Source organism: Leiobunum rupestre, chromosome 9, assembly GCF_980474605.1.
Source record: "Leiobunum rupestre chromosome 9, qqLeiRupe1.1.hap1, whole genome shotgun sequence".
Lineage (NCBI taxonomy): Eukaryota > Metazoa > Arthropoda > Arachnida > Opiliones > Sclerosomatidae > Leiobunum > Leiobunum rupestre.
In genome coordinates this window covers 10,729,508-10,746,151 of record NC_143392.1, presented here as the reverse complement: position 1 = coordinate 10,746,151, position 16,644 = coordinate 10,729,508, and positions in this window count along the sequence as shown.

Genomic DNA, 16,644 nt, shown 5'->3' with positions numbered 1-16,644 from the left:
AAAAATCACGGATAATCAACTAATAAAATCACAGGAAATCTCTTACGAAAAGCACAGGAAATCACCTAAGAATATCACGGGAAATCACGGGAAACCACCTAAGGAAATTACAGGAAATCAAGTACGAAAAGCACAGGAAATCACTTAAGAATATGATGGGAAACCACGTACGAAAATCACGAAAATCAGCTAAGAATATCACGGGAAACCACCTATGGAAATTACAGGAAATAAAGTATGAAAAGCACAGGAAATCACCTAAGAATATGATGGGAAACCACGTACGAAAATCATGGGAAATCACCTAAGGAAATCACAGGAAATCACCTAAATATATCACAGGAAATCAAGTACATCTATTTTTCTAAAATGAGTAATCAGTTGCGCAAAAGGTTTTAAGAGTGACTATACCCCATCTTTCCCTTCCTCCCTTGCACAGGCTAATATGCCAAAAAATGATACTGTTATAAAGTTAAAATCCCAGTAGCTATGTTTCAACGAATCACAGATAAAGCTTGGAAGGGATTAAATCTAAAAATACTATCAGGGCAAAAATTTAAAGCCGCAAAAATGGTTCGTAGCTGCCACAAAACGACTGTGAGCCACGGGAAAATAAAGTTAGTTTGAAGAAAGGCGTGGGGGGGGGGGACGCTTTAGTCCCATTAAATTAGAAAGCAGTTTTGGGCCCTTATCAAATTGACTCCTGGAATATTGGTTTTTCCCAAGTGATAAGTTTCTAATCCCAGCCACTCTTCTCCATTATCGGGGGCCCCTAATCTCCATCGCACGAGGCCCGCGAGCCAGCCAAAGAGACGAAAACCCCCCCGCGCCAAATAAAATATTTTTCTCTTACGAAGGGATGATGCGGGGAGGAGATGAAGGGGAAGCTTATCGGTGCTGCCCTCTATTATCATCATCTTCAAAAGCTTCGTCATAATAAAAGCAATCGGGGATATAGCCCTCATCGGACGCTACCGGTATAGCCGGGAGACGGGTGAAGGTTACGTTACCGCGTGGGGAGACGGGGTATCGGCGGAGAGGCGGAGTGGCGAACGCCTGCGGCCTCTCCAGCGAGGGCCGTACGCTTTCCCAGTAGCGATCTAAAAACGATTGTTTCACACGAAGCTTTGAGTGAAGGCACGTGGCTCGAGGGTCAATGGAGAAAAGGCCAGTTTTAATTCGAGTATAATACAGGCCCACAAATCCAATTTTCAAGTACAGATAACGGAGCTACACTCCCTCGGTACGAAACACGCCGTATCAATCCCTGGAAGGCGGCCGACGTTGAGGGCTTACTAGCGAGGCTGTCGAGACGCTTTTACGAGCGTTTGTTGACATCTATTTTGACCTACCCGAACAATACAAAGTTCTATTTGTAAGGCCATTTCGCGAAAGTAATCGAGGAAATAATTTTTCCAAGATCGCGCCATTCTTCGCTAAGCCTTGGATTTCTCCTTTATTTACGTATTTGACGCGAAATATCCTATCGCTTTCGCCGGGGTTTTACGACGCCCGTAACCGCTTCCCTTTTACTACCTAGCCATTATGCGTCATTTATTACGCAAAGTGCCTTGGCGCTCGTAAAAATCGATATAGAAGGGACTGGGTTTTTATTTCCCGTTAAGCGTCTAGTGTAGGAGGAAATGGTAGAAATCTTGAGAGAAAAACTAATCATAACGTCTTCTTTTCAAGCTTTTCAGTCGACGCGGCTCCGGAACCGGCCTATACCCCAATTCGGCGTATATAACTCGTAATAAAAAAAATAGAAAGGTCGTTTTTCCAAAAATGTCACCGATGGCGCCACGTTAGCTAGCGCGGGAATATTTCCCTTGACGTTTGCGTGTCTAACAAGCGCGCATACACGCTCGCGGTACAGACTAGATGCCATCGCGCTACAACTACGGAGTTCTTCTAAAAACCGTAAAAGATAGCGACGGGTGGAGCCCTGGGTGGTGATGTCGCTGGGAACTGGAGGAGGGAACGAGCCTGATGTATTCTTAGCAATTTGGATGTGAGAAAGCCGCCTAATGGCTATCCTCCTCCTCCCTAGTTATCCTCTTCCGCGGGTAACGAAACAAACGCGAGATGGCGACGCTATCGCCGATGGGATAAGCCATCAGCTAGCAGAGACCAGGGAGACTCGCATTCCGACCGTCGCGACAAGTGACGCCGGCTCCATCCGGTGACCTTTATTAGCGTTACGCTCTCTCTCTCTCCTCCCATCCTCTCTCTCTCTCTCCTCCCAACTGGTAATAAGAACGCTCATTTTTTCCCGCTTTTACTACGGCTTAAAATGCGAGCCATTCTCCCTCAACTACGAGATATCTTGTCATCTTTGCGCTTTTTCGCCTCGAAGGTTTCTACTAAGTGGACAGGACAGGCAGCCTCGATTGTAACTTCGGATAAACTAGTATTGGGACAATGAGCTAGTTACGACAATGTTGGTTACGCTTTGTCGTATAACTCCTTACACTAACTCGATTAAAACTTACACTTGTACAGTTTCAATCTGAAAAAGTCTGGTTTTTTCAACCATCATTAATCGACAATTTAATATAAAGTTGGACGTTAAATCAACGAATTTCACATTATTGCCTCTTCGTTTGTAGAAGCCTCTATTCCTACCGCGTTATGCAAAATTCGTACGCGTGCGCCTTTTACTCGTAGCTCAGCGGAAGATGATTCGTTCGAAGAAGATTCTACCGAGGTACTTGCTATGTAAACTGGAGATAAACCTCTATTATAGAATAAAGGAATGCAGATTTAGCTGAGTGTGAAATTTAATACACACAGTTATCATCACAACTTTTTAAAAATAAGAAGATTCTACTAAACAACTCACTGCTGTGTAAACTTGGGAGTAGCCTTCCATAGTATTATAAAGAATGCAGATTTAGCTGAGTGTGAAATTAAATACACACAATTACAATCCCCAATTTTTAAACTATAAAAAACTAAGAAAACACCAAAATCTCTAGAACAAAAACCATTAATTCAAACTTAATTAGAACGTAAATCTTTGGGTGCTCGGGTCACAGTGGCCCGAGTATGTTCAGAAAGAATGTCACAGACATTTTCACTTTTCCTGACAGGGAGCGTGACACTAGTTAATGGCGGAAAAACGACTCTCAGGGGGTCAACGTATACAGAGCCTGAGAGGGGGAAAGATTGGAGACTGATTGGCGGCGACACAACTGTGCGCGGAGCCCTGGTGGAGACAAGAGCAACTACTTATGAGCCCTTAAAAATACGAAACTGGATCAGTGTTGACGAGTAAAAATTTATATAACCCCTATTTGGCAGAGGCTAAGGAGGTTTCCATCAAGCCGTATTACGACGGGACGCGGGAGCCCTACCACGAGGAGAGAGGGGTCAGAGAGGACCCCTCTCCGGGATGGGTGGAAGGGAGGGGGGCACGCAGCGACATGGCGGCGGCGATGTAAACAGTCGTTTTCCAAAACCGGACATACAGAGGTCCCTAACAACCTCCGCTGCGGCTCTGCCTGAGAGAGAAAGAGAGAGATTCTTCCGAAACTGCTTCAACATGCCTCGAAAAATACTTTCGGCTCAAATTTTGCGAGTAGGGGACGAAATGTCGGCGACAAAAGGTCGCGACGTCAAAAAATAAACCAGCCTTAGATAAATAGGCCTAGGCGACCACGCCGTTTTTTCTCTCTCCCAGTTTTAGTGCCGTAGTATCCGTAACAGTCCCCCTTTTCTGTACGGACAGTTGGGTTCCGAAAGATTGCGAAGACGGCTATCCCAGATATAGGTTTGACGACAAACGCCACTTCTTAAACTTCTATCGCGTTTAAGACAAAAACGGATGACTACCGTACGGAGTTGCGGTAGGGGCCTGTATAAACGAACCCACAAGATGCGCTTGCCTGCCCGCCTATCTGAAATAACAACTGGCCAAAGATAAGATTGAAAGGTTTCCATCGGCAACTTTTACTCGCGTACTTCGACCCGGCCCAACCCTGGTTAATGGTTGGAGATACAAATTCAGAATTTACATTTTTGACTTATCTCTGAGGACAACAACGAAACAAATGCCCAGGACGTTCAAAAACATTGTTATTCACTTAACTCCCAACTCCCAGGGATTAGTTATACCTAATTCTATGGGTTGGTTAGCTACTTGGGATAGATCTCAAAGCCAATATTGTTACATTTAGTCTTACGTTTGTTACTAAAATAACGAAATAATCGAGAAAATAAGACTCAAAACGCGCCTAAATTAGAAAATACACCCGCCACTAGAGGGTAGCACATCTTGGGAGAATTCGGAGTTTCCGAAAATCGATCGCGTAGGCTTAATGCGCCATCTATCGCGGAAACCACGAACAACGCTTAAATTATAAGCTAATCTTAAAATTTATCTTGAAAACTATATACATATTCACGTTATGAAATAAACATTTCAAGCTTAATTAAGTTTAAAGACAATCTTTTAAAATTTTAACCACACTGGCGCCATCTGGAGAGGCTAAAGGGAACTATTTTGTTAACATCGACAAGTAATATCCCATAACTCCGAGATCCGAAACCAGAGGGCTGGTACACGTCGTAGTTTTCCAATAGGTCATCGTTGTACCAAACCACCCAAAATTAAGCCTCCGATTCCTATTCTTTATAACTCAAACCCATTTCTCGATTCCGCATTAGAAATTTGCGTATAAACCCATCTTAGTTTGGTTTTGAAACCTATAAAGTACCCCCGAGATAATAAAGCGCATCATTAATTACCCAATTTGAATAACCCAGAAGAAAAATTTGGGTCACGCTTAGATCTAGTTAGACACTAAGAGAGAGAGAGATATATATTATGTTAAAACTCCACCCTCCATGAGACCATCATATCGACAAAACCTGATATTCGTCGTTAGAAAAATCGGCGCGTATGTCCGCTAGCGAATGTTTCGTTTGGCGCGTCGATCGGCAGCGCCTTCGGGTCAAGCGGCCAGGTAATGAACTTAAAAACGACACAGAAGCTTATCAATACGGTACGCGGGGCTGGCAGCCGGTTAGGGAGGGTGGGCGCGAAAAACAGGTAAAAACTATAGGTAAAACCACTCCGCCGGTGTACCTCCGCGAGGGAGGAGGAAACTCCGACGCGGGCAACTTACTGGGCGTGACAGAAGCGGGCATTGTCAATCAAGCTTCCAAAAGGAGGCGGGGAGTCGCGCTTTGGCCCGAGCATTCTTACCACCCACATTTCCTTTCCCCGCCGTTGGCCTCTCTCGTCGGCAACGCCGCCAGTTGTATCCATTATTGCACGACGCCAGCAACTCGAACGAACGGAGATCTCCGTCGCTAGTAAACCCGAGTGCTCGACACAGACGGAGACCCTTGTTAACAAGTGGTCGGCGACGGCAGGGAAACTTATCCAGCAGCAGCCCAAAGACAGAACCTTAAAGGCCGAAACCCTGGTTCTCAACTTCCGACCCCCCTCCCCTTCCACCTTTGTTCGTTCTTAACAACTGCCGGCCCCCCTCTTAGCGTCGTGACCCTCCCCTTTAAGCCGAGTTGAAGCTTTTTCCCTCCTCAACATTTATTTCCATCTTTGACGCGTCAGTTCGGATTGGGCGACATCGGCGAGCTCTGTCAACAAATTATTTCATAATTTCTCGAAATTCAAATTTATCGGCGAAACATTTTTACGGAGTGCAATATTGTCCCAATCAACCATGCTTTAAAGGAAGTTTTCTGGACACCGTATGTCGACGCTCCGATTTTTAACCGGACTATCGTAATGGACCGCTTTCAAAGGTCCGAAACAATCGCGATTGCGGTGGTCAAACGTCACCTGTGTGGATAAAACGGCCCGAATACGCGTCTCAACGACTTTCGCGACTTTGCCGGACTTCACCGAAGACGGAGTGGTCGATCGCCTTGCCATCTTCATCTTCGACAATCTTCGGCGTAGCGGCTACTTCTCGGACCAACTGACCGCGGTCCGTGTAGCATGTACGCCTACACGTATCCTACGTCCTCTCAGGTAATACCATTTTCCAAATTGCGTAAATTATATTTTAAATCATATTTCTGGTGAAGATTAAATTAACTTGATAATATATTGAAATAATTGGCAACAAAATTTTCCTTTATAGTCAAACGGGTAATCAAAAGCCATAACTCAACTCCGATATTATTGGCGCGACATAGCTGTTTTCGGTCGTATCGAATCATACCGGTACCTTAATAATGACAATGTATTAGTATTCGTGTAATCTACACACGCCTCAAATGCGTGTTCTGAAAATGCTCAATTCCTAAAATATTAAATGTATAATTTTAACACGTCAATTTCTACTGGTTAAAATTACCCCTAAATATGAATTGTTTTATAATTTATTATTTTTTATTTATTATACAAATTATTATTTTTTATTTATGATACAAATTATTATTTTTTATTTATTATACAAATTATTATTTTTTATTTATTATATAAATTATTATTTTTTATTTATTATATAAATTATTATTTTTTATTTCTTACATAAATTATTATTTTTTATTTATTATATAAATTATAATTTTTATTTATTATATAAATTATTATTTTTTATTTCTTACATAAATTATTATTTTTTATTTATTATATAAATTATTATTTTTTATTTATTTTATAAATTACTATTTTTTATTTATTATATAAATTATTATTTTTTATTTATTATATAAATTATAATTTTTTAATTATTATATAAATTTATATTTTTTATTTATTATATAAATTATTATTTTTATTTATTATATAAATTATTATTTTTTAATTATTATATAAATTTATATTTTTCATTTATTAATTTTAAATAATTATATAACATAATAAAAACATCTCATTGATAAGACATTGAATAATAAGCATAAACCTGAAAGTCAAGTACCATTTTCAAAACTATTAAAGAAGGCAAATGGTGCAAATTGCGTGTTATGCTAAAATAAGGGGTGTCTCGTTTTAAACTATAGTTAGCTATTCTTGTAAAGATAATTTAAATACATGAACTAAACACAGCGAAAAAAGATGCTTTCCAAATCGAGTGGGCCTAGCGAGATTCAACTATGTTTTTCCCATTAGGGGAGCCGATGTACTCGTCATATTTGCATAAAGATATTAACGAAGGAAGATAATATATACACTTAAGTAAAAATCCACGACAAAGTGGCAATTAAACTCGGTACAGAATTTCTACCTACAACACTATCATTAGGACTGTCTTTACACTTCATTAATAATACTCCGTAACTAGACTGAATACTTATACATTTCCAACATGGCAGAATAAATATCAATTCGAGAATTATTACGGCAAAAGTTTGAAATTTTCCTGAGGCGGATGCTGTAACGTAAAACGATTGTGAATATAACGAGTCGAAATACAAATATAATACCCATCAACGCCAAGCAAAGCCATTTGCCAGAAAATATACTCCATAATGGTATATCGGAATAAAATTTATATGGTCCAAATTGCGTGTTATGCTAAAATAAGGGGTGTCTTGTTTTAAACTATAGTTAGCTATTCTTGTAAAGATAATTTAAATACATGAACTAAACACAGCGAAAAAGATGCTTTATTTTAATAATTATAATCAGCTAGGCTAATACCCAAGGCATCAAGCGACTTTTGAAGCCATTAATCCAGGTGGCCGGGTTACAATGCGTAGGAGGGTGGTGGCAAGCCCTGCATGCCACGAGATCGAGCCAACAGCTCCCTACACTCACTATTACCGTTAACATCGACAAGTTTTTATGGAAGGGGAAACCGAAGAACTCGGGGGAAAACCCCTTAAACCAGTGGGGAGAGAACTTGAAAACTCAACGCGGAAGGAGTTGTTCCGAGTTTTCACCCAGTGCCACAAACTGGGATCGAACCCGGCTCCTCTTGCTGCGAGGCGAAAGTGCTAACCACTCCGCCACCCCACCTTACGCTTTCCAAATCGAGTTGGCCTAGCGAGATTCAACTATGTTTTTCCCAAATGAGCTTTACACCTGATAGAAAACTTAACCAGAATGGTAGATATATATTTAAATGATTTATAAATAATATAGAAAAATTATTAAATTTCCAGCGGATTATGTCAAATCGCGCGCAATATTAGTAACTGCCCTAAGTCCCCAGAGTTTTAAATATGCAACTTTTTCATCACGAAAATATTTATGACGATATTTCCAGTGTATACACACACGCTATGTCGGTGTATCATTTTTCATATCATTAAAAAATATATTAGCTCCTAACCTAAACCAAGTTAGGGAATATATATGATCCCTTATGAAACCGAATATAGTACTGCAGGGAAGTCCCTCTGGTTTCAAAGAGAGTAATCAATAATGAGTCACATCCATTTCGGAGTCGTGGTTGGAGGTGCCGCGATGCAAGTGGTGGTAAAAACGGCTCATGAACCCCTCTCGAAGCGATAATAGCCGATGTGGAGGGCTGGAACCCCAGTTAGACCCTTCGTGGTAAGGCGTAATAACCGTAAATGTCCCACGTCTAACATAACTCTGTTATGACATGATCTCTATTGACTAAACAATGGCTCCGGATTTTCGCTATTAAGGGGGAAGACTACAGTAGACATTGTCTAATTTCGCGATATTTCTAGCTGAACTCTTTTAATTTTGTATTTTAACTTACAAAATTAATATTTAAGTGTTGAACAGCCTCTTGTTTAGTGACTAAAATAATTTTTACAATTTAAAATATAAAATTAATTAAGTTATTACGTTGTAATTCGGACCCCCGGAGCTAAACAAGTTGCGCAAGCGCCCAAACTAGCCTTTAGTTAGAACCTTGTATCTCGTTAACTATTAATATTATAATTATCAAAATTATTTTAAGCACTAGAGGAAGGTTCAGCCTAATAATAAAAATATAATTCAATTTTGTAATTTTTAAAACAGAAACGTTCAGCTTGAACGAAAAAGAGGCTTTTACTGTATTCTTCCCCCTTAACATTTGACATTCATAATGAAGATATTATAATCCACATTTGAATATTTTACATTAAATCTAGTACATATTGTTTAGTTTGCGAACATTAGAGATCAAAAGTTAGCGCAATCATAATTTACATAAAACAGGTATAGCTTTAAATAACTAGGTAATTAAAAAATTTCAATTTAAAAATAAAATTATTTAAATATTAAAAAGATAGCATTAGCAATAATTTTTAGAAATGAAAAAATAAAGAACTTTGAATTTAAATTTGTATTTTTTAATATAAATCAAGTTTTAAATGCTCTTTCGAAATACATAAGTTGATTTACCTGGTTTTGGAACTAAGGATAGTGAAATAAGCAATGAAGGAACCATTGCATTATTGTAAAGGATGATAAAATGAGCGAATAAGTAGATTAGTCCATTATGAAAAGGGATAATAAAGCTAAACCCTAAACAAATTTGAAGAAATTTAAAAACTTATAAATAGCTCGTACCGATAGGTCTTCGAGCAAAGAAAATGACGCGAAACTCGGACCAAACAGATCTTCGAGTGAAAAATTAAATTAAATTGTAAGAAAAAAAAATTAAATTAAAAAAATAATTAATTTTTGACCCGATCTATTTGGTCCGAGTTTCGCGTCTTTTTGTTCCGGTCTGTAGATTTTATGGATTGGTCAATAGATAAATTGCATGGTTACATAACAAAAACCATGCTTTTTACCATGGAAATAATATCAAAATGCAGTTTAAATACTATACAAAGAATATTCATAAGTAAACCAATACCAAAGCATCGTTACACAAAGAATTATTTACCCCATGAAGGAAATAAATATGCAAATATAAGAAATACTGGTATGCCTATAATACAGCATTATATCATTAACTTAACATTCACGCGTGATATTTATATAAAAATCCCATAACAGTAATAAAAATTACTTAGAACTTGTTGCGTAAACCTATACAGAGCCGATATAACTTGGTAAAAACGCAAAAAACAGGTAACTTCTACATGAATGTATACGGACTTAATTATGGCAACTTAGACCATTAAACTAAAACGCGCCACCAGCCTGTATAAACTCTCAGAATTAAGTATACACAAGCATTAGAGACAAAAGCACTGGAATAATAAAACCCCGTATTATGTTGGTCGAAACGTACGAAAACCTGCTGTTCAACAAGCAATAGGTTCCCAGAAATTTAAGGGGGTATCTGTAAAATCTACAAGCCTTCTTTTATTCGTTTGTCGATTGGCAGAACAAGGCGTATGACATTTGTATTCCAATTCTTGTCCCGGGAATAGGCTGATTTTTGTATGTGGACACAACTGTCTTGTTGGAGAAAACGTAACCACCTCCTTTTCCATCGAAGCCTTGTTTTTGCCAATGTCGGACAAGTTTAACCGAAAGCTACGCTTTTTCTAAGAATACAGTGGACAATATTAATGGCTCTTTGTCATGCTTTCGGCCATTAGCAATATCCCCTTAGAGCGCGCAAAAAAATGGCGGCTATTATATCGCTCCGAATTATTTGAAAAAATAACACATAAAACATGATTCATGTAATCTGGAAATGTCGTTTCACGTCGTGTATACTTATCGGGTAACGCCAAAACTTCCTTCGTTATTTGACTTCTGCTTAGGCGTTAAGCGTATCTACGTAACTCCCGTGTCCCGCCTTCCACAAAGTATTCGAGATACGTTTAAGACATTTTATCAGACTCGTTTTCGCTTACATCGCATAGTCAGTTTTAGAATTCCGTGTTAATAAACAACGCATTTGGTTGCGAAATATCGGATTGACCTTTATGACCTTTATTGTATATCTGTTTTACATTTAAAAACACGATTATAAGGATTTAGTGAAATCGGAAATACGTAATATACAGGGTGTTTCAAAAGGTTATGCAAAATTTCAAGGAGTTGTAGGGGGTGAGTTGAGAAGTATGCCTGTTTTTTCCCCATTTTCCTACGCTGAGTTAAAAGAGCTTCAAAGTGTGGGCTACTAGCACCTGGAAGTAGGCTGCAACAAGCGCAAAACCAAGCAGCAGGGACTTTAAATACCGTTTAAGTTTATTTTTTTACGCTGGTTACCTCGAATTGTTTACAAAGTCCTTTTTTACTTATCACACGAACCCAAACCTTAATGTTCACGTTTCCCCGCTGCTTGGTTTTGCGCTTGTTGCAGCCTACTTCCAGGGGCTAGTAGGCCACACTTTGAAGCTCTCTGGCGCTCTTTTCACTCAACGTAGGAAAATGGGGGAAAAACAGGCATACTTCTCAACTCACACCCCCTACAACTCCTTAGAATTTTTGCATAACCTTTTGAAACACCCTGTATATCTTACGATAGTAATATCCATGTACCTATAATGGGAATGCTATTTGCAGGCTCCCACTGAATTATCAAAATTTGTTTCGGAAGAAATATACCATAATGGTTTTACAGATTTAAAATACAGTTTATAAATAAGTAAATATACTTAGGAGACAGTTTATTTTAAATTTTTATCGCGTGATTTCCATTGATTATTATTTTTCAAACAAAACTATCGGTAAATCCATTTATTTCAAAATCTATATTTAGGAATATCACCAAAAACTTTACGTAAAAGCACCCTTAATAAATTGGTATATGATGAAAATTTTTAAGATTTTAGAAAAAGCCAGCGCTAGTTATAGCTCATCCAAAGTCTATTTATCGCATGAGCGTACAAAAATGAATTAAAGTTTAATAGTAGATCTCGACAATAATCACTGCACTTGTATTAGTTTTAAATATTAAATATTCGAAAACATTGTAATAATTTATTTTTAGTAATTCACTCATTCATAAATATTGATTTAAAAGAAATGATTATTGATAGGGAAATCTCAATGCAAAATAATTCATTACCTACCCATAATAGAACTTGAAATGTGGATTTGCTCATATATTATTAAATATTTATAATCATTATCACTTTTAAGTAATATACAGATGGCTTATTTGTTATTAAGACTCAGCTAGGCTAATACCCAAGGCTTAGATCCAAGTCATCTAGCGACTTTTAATGCCTTAAACAGGCTCATTTCTTAGCAAAAGTATACATTAAAAAATATATTCTATATCTTCTAGAATTTACCAGATTCAAAATAGTTTTAATTTACTAGCATGTATTTAGCAGTGAAGATATTGTAAAATTTATTTTCCAGCTTTAAGACACATTGTATAGAAATGCTACACGAAGTTCGACAATTTCAATTTACGACAAAAACACGCGTGACAATACAATGGCAAATACCAAGTTATTAATTTGATTTAGAAGTGAGTTTCTATTCAAATAGACAAAGTGGAATTAACAGAAAACACTCGTCAAAACGTTTCCTTGTTTGACGCGCAACACAAAAATAATAATAATAATATTAATAATCTTTAAGCGCGATTTGTTTTATGACTAAGGAAATTATTAAAGTAATGATCAAGTAAGGTTCATTCAATTAGTTGTACACGGGTCGAAAATAAAGAAAATTGAATAATTGAAATTCAATTGTCTGTCTTTTAATGCGCTTAAGGAAATTGCCTAAACTGGAAATGCTAGGCGCCAAATACTAACAGATTTAGAATGGCATTTCAAAAGCGTAGTCACTAGGAAATATTTTGTACCTATATTTTATTAAAAAAGTTTGAAAAATATTCAAGTAATTTACATTTGTTTATAAGAAATTTTTTGGGATCTTCAATGTTTTATAACAAATGTACGATAATAATTTTTCGCTGATTTCCCTCAATTTATAACCATTTTTCGCTGATTTCGCTTATTTTATAACCAATTTTGGCTGATTTCCCTTGATTTATAACATTTTTTTGCTGTTTTATTTTTATTTATAACATGATTTCTATGGTTTCCCTGGATTTACAAGACTTTTTCCCGGATTTCCCATGATTTATAAAACTTTTTCGCTGATTTTCATTGATTTATAACTATTTTTCGCGGATTTCCCTTGATTTATTACATTTTTCGCTGATTTCCCATGATTTATAACACTTTTTCGCGGATTTTCATTGATTTATAACTATTTTTCGCGGATTACCCTTGATTTATTACATTTTTTCGCTGATTTCCCATGATTTATAACACTTTTTCGCTGATTTCCCATGATTTATAACTTTTTTTCGCTGATTTCCCATGATTTATAACACTTTTTCGCTGATTTCCATTGATTTATAACAATTATTCGCTTATTTTCCTTGATTTATAATAAATTTTCAATGATTAACATTCATTTCAATATTTTTTTTTAAGATTTCGATTCATTTTAACAATTTTTCGCTGATTTCCTTTGATTTATATATTTTTTAGTTAATATACATGTCTATATATTCCTTTTTATTTCTACTGTTTTTCCAAGTTAATTCTTACGATTACCTACGATTTGTATACCTGATTACTTAAGTTACTACCCACTCAACAATTTCAAATAATAATTTTTTTAGGACAACCGAAAGTTAAGATTTAAATATTAAAACTACTTACATCTTTCGACTATTTTGTACAATTCAAATACATCATGAGTAGCTTGTGAATTGTGGTGCTCATAGACATTAGTTTCCCAAAAATAATAGTAGATTTAGGGAATTAAAACCACAATTTTATTAAAGTTTTTTGTACGGAAAAAATACTAAAATTTAATACTATTATATGATATATTTAAGAAAAATAAACTAACTACTTCAATACCAAATTACAGAAAAATAGGAAATGCAGGATAAACAAGTTACACATTTTTGCATATCCATCTTAGAATTATATTTGAAGAATGTACGAATATTATACTCTGGAGATATTTTCAACTCCCCCCAATCGTACCTGGGGATACATAAATAATAATTTCAATATAACAATTATTTAATTATAATAATAAATCTATTTCAAACTAAAAAAATCAAACTAAAAAAAATCAAACTAATGAAATTCAAACTAAAAAAATCAAACTAATAAAATCCAAACAATAAAATTCAAACTAATAAAATTCAAATTCATGAAATTCAAATTCATGAAATTCAAATTCATGAAATTCAAACTCATGAAATTCAAACTAATAAAATTCAAACTAATAAAATTCAAACTCATGAAATTCAAACTAATAAAATTAAAACTCATGAAATTCAAACTTATAAAATTCAAACTAATAAAATTCAAATAGAAGTTCCATTTAAACCAAGGAATACCTCTGCCTATTCCTTGGTTTAAATGAAACTTCTAATTGAATACCTGCGTAATAACAAAAATAAATTATCATTAATAAAATTCAAACTAATAAAATTCAAACTAATAAAATTAAAAGTAATAAAATTCAAAGTAATAAAATTCAAACTAATAAAATTCAAATAATAAAATTCAATGTAATAAAATTCAAAGTAATAAAATTCAAACTAATAAAATTCAAAGTAATAAAATTCAAACTAATAAAATTCAAAGTAATAAAATTCAAAGTAATAAAATTCAAACTAATAAAATTCCAACTAATAAAATTAGTCTGTCTCAACTTCCGCCAGCCGTTTTAAAATACTCAAATTAATTTTAAACAATAAAATATGTCGGAGTTACAGTAGGTTCATTTCCTTAAAATATGTAAATCATATAAGGCATACATTATAACAATAAATACCACAAACATGTACATTGGAAATATATATAAAGTTATAGGTAATTTAGGCGGGGGTGGAGTGTGGAAAGAGCCAAAGTGAAGCGGCCTTTACGGGGGAGGAGGAGAAACGGGAGCTTTACGGGGCAGCTAACATCGACGGGGCGGAATCGAAGTTAGCAGTCTAACATCGGCCGTAACATTTCCGACGATGAAGTGGGAGGGTTACGGAGGGCGGGAAAGGAGAAAGCTGCCCAGGGCTATGTTAAAAGGGCCAGGGCTCATACGAAACATGCGACTCAGGAGCGCGATTAAGCGATACGCTCATTTGGGAGAAAATATTTCACGCGTATTTGCCAAATAAGTCGTCTTAATGAGGCTCTTATTAGCTGGAAAAAGCGACCAGCTGGCAGTCCCTTCGAACGGCCAAGAGTTATAAGAGTTATATTTCGGTGGGGTTGGCAAGGCCCCCATTGATGAGGGGGGATAAATAGACCATTTCGCGATAATGAGGCGTAGCGTATGCATTAATATTAAACGGTTGGTATATTCGGAACAATTCGAACCATGGATTAACATATATCGTTTCATTAGCTTAATTATGGGGGTATTTAAATACGGAATCGACGACGTTTAACGTTTAAGCTTCCTTAATAGTCCCGGAAATTACTATAAATGTTGATCAGCGATTATTTTAAAAATTATAATTAACTTTAATCGAGTTAAATTTTAAATTGGGATTGTATAATAAACGTTTTGACCAACAACACGTATCGAAAGAAATTAAGACTGTAATGATTTTGTATACGCTTGACTGGAACGTAAGACATACCAGAAATTCCTATATCACGTTTAGAATTTATATTTTAAGGCCATTATCGAAGTTAACTTTTTTAAATATTTTATTTATTTTTAAAGCGGAATTTGAAACACAAAAAAATGCAAATTAACAAGGCATTTTAAAATTCCTTCACTGAGATTTTGCTATATTAATAATTATTTTATTGCGCATCCAATAGGCTATAGATATACTGTATACTAACGTGGTAACCATACTATTATCATATGTACTGTATGGACACGAAACTGAGTACAGCTTTTGATAGTGCTCAATCTGCAATAGGTTTCAAACGAGAGCTATAGAACCAGGTTTAGTAAACCCCAAGTTCACTTTCAATACATATTTAAGTATAGAATTTTAGCTAAAAGGAATATATGCTTTTATTTATAAGCTTCGTATGAAAAGGGTATTGTGTAATCACTTTAACACAGTCAAAGCTAAAGGTCCGTGGTTCCCAATTTCTTTTTGCTAGGGAACCCTAAATTATATCCACCTAATTCTGGCGGAACCCGAACTAATTTTTTACTTATCTTAAAAGACTCTTGACCCCAAGGTTCTGCGGAATACCTTTGGGGAACCGCTGCTATATGCTTGTACCCCGGCCTCTGGATGCAGTGTATCATTAACAAATAGTTTGAGTAGGCCTAGGGTCAAAAGATTGTGGGCCCGAGGACGAGTCTAAAGCAATTTCAGAGGGCCCATAATAAAGCTGAAGCCTATAGGCCCAGGTTGTTGTTAATCAACATCCGATTAGGGCCCGTTTTAAAAATTAAGCACCCCCTTGAGTAATTGAGTACTACCTCAAATAATATTAGTTTTCAATTTTTGGCAAGTAAATTTGATTTTGACAAATAAAAGTTTTCCAAAGTTACATAATAACCCAACTAATTTTGCTTAATTTCGAGTAGTTCAACGAAATCCTTAACTTTCAATGACCATCCAGAAGCTACAATGCCCGTGGCTATTACGAACAAGAACTAAACCGCGTAACCAAACACCAAAAAGCGTGAACAAAAACGCGCACGATATTTGGCTATAAGTCAAGCGGGCCCTGTCATTCGTGTGATTGAAAACATACACGAAATGCCGCGCGAAAAACACATCACTTTTAAACTTCGCGAAACCTAAATAATATAACATCTCCAATTATAACCGGTTTCTTATACGCTAGAATGAGGACAAATTAGGCTCTCTTAAATAAAATCGAGCATCA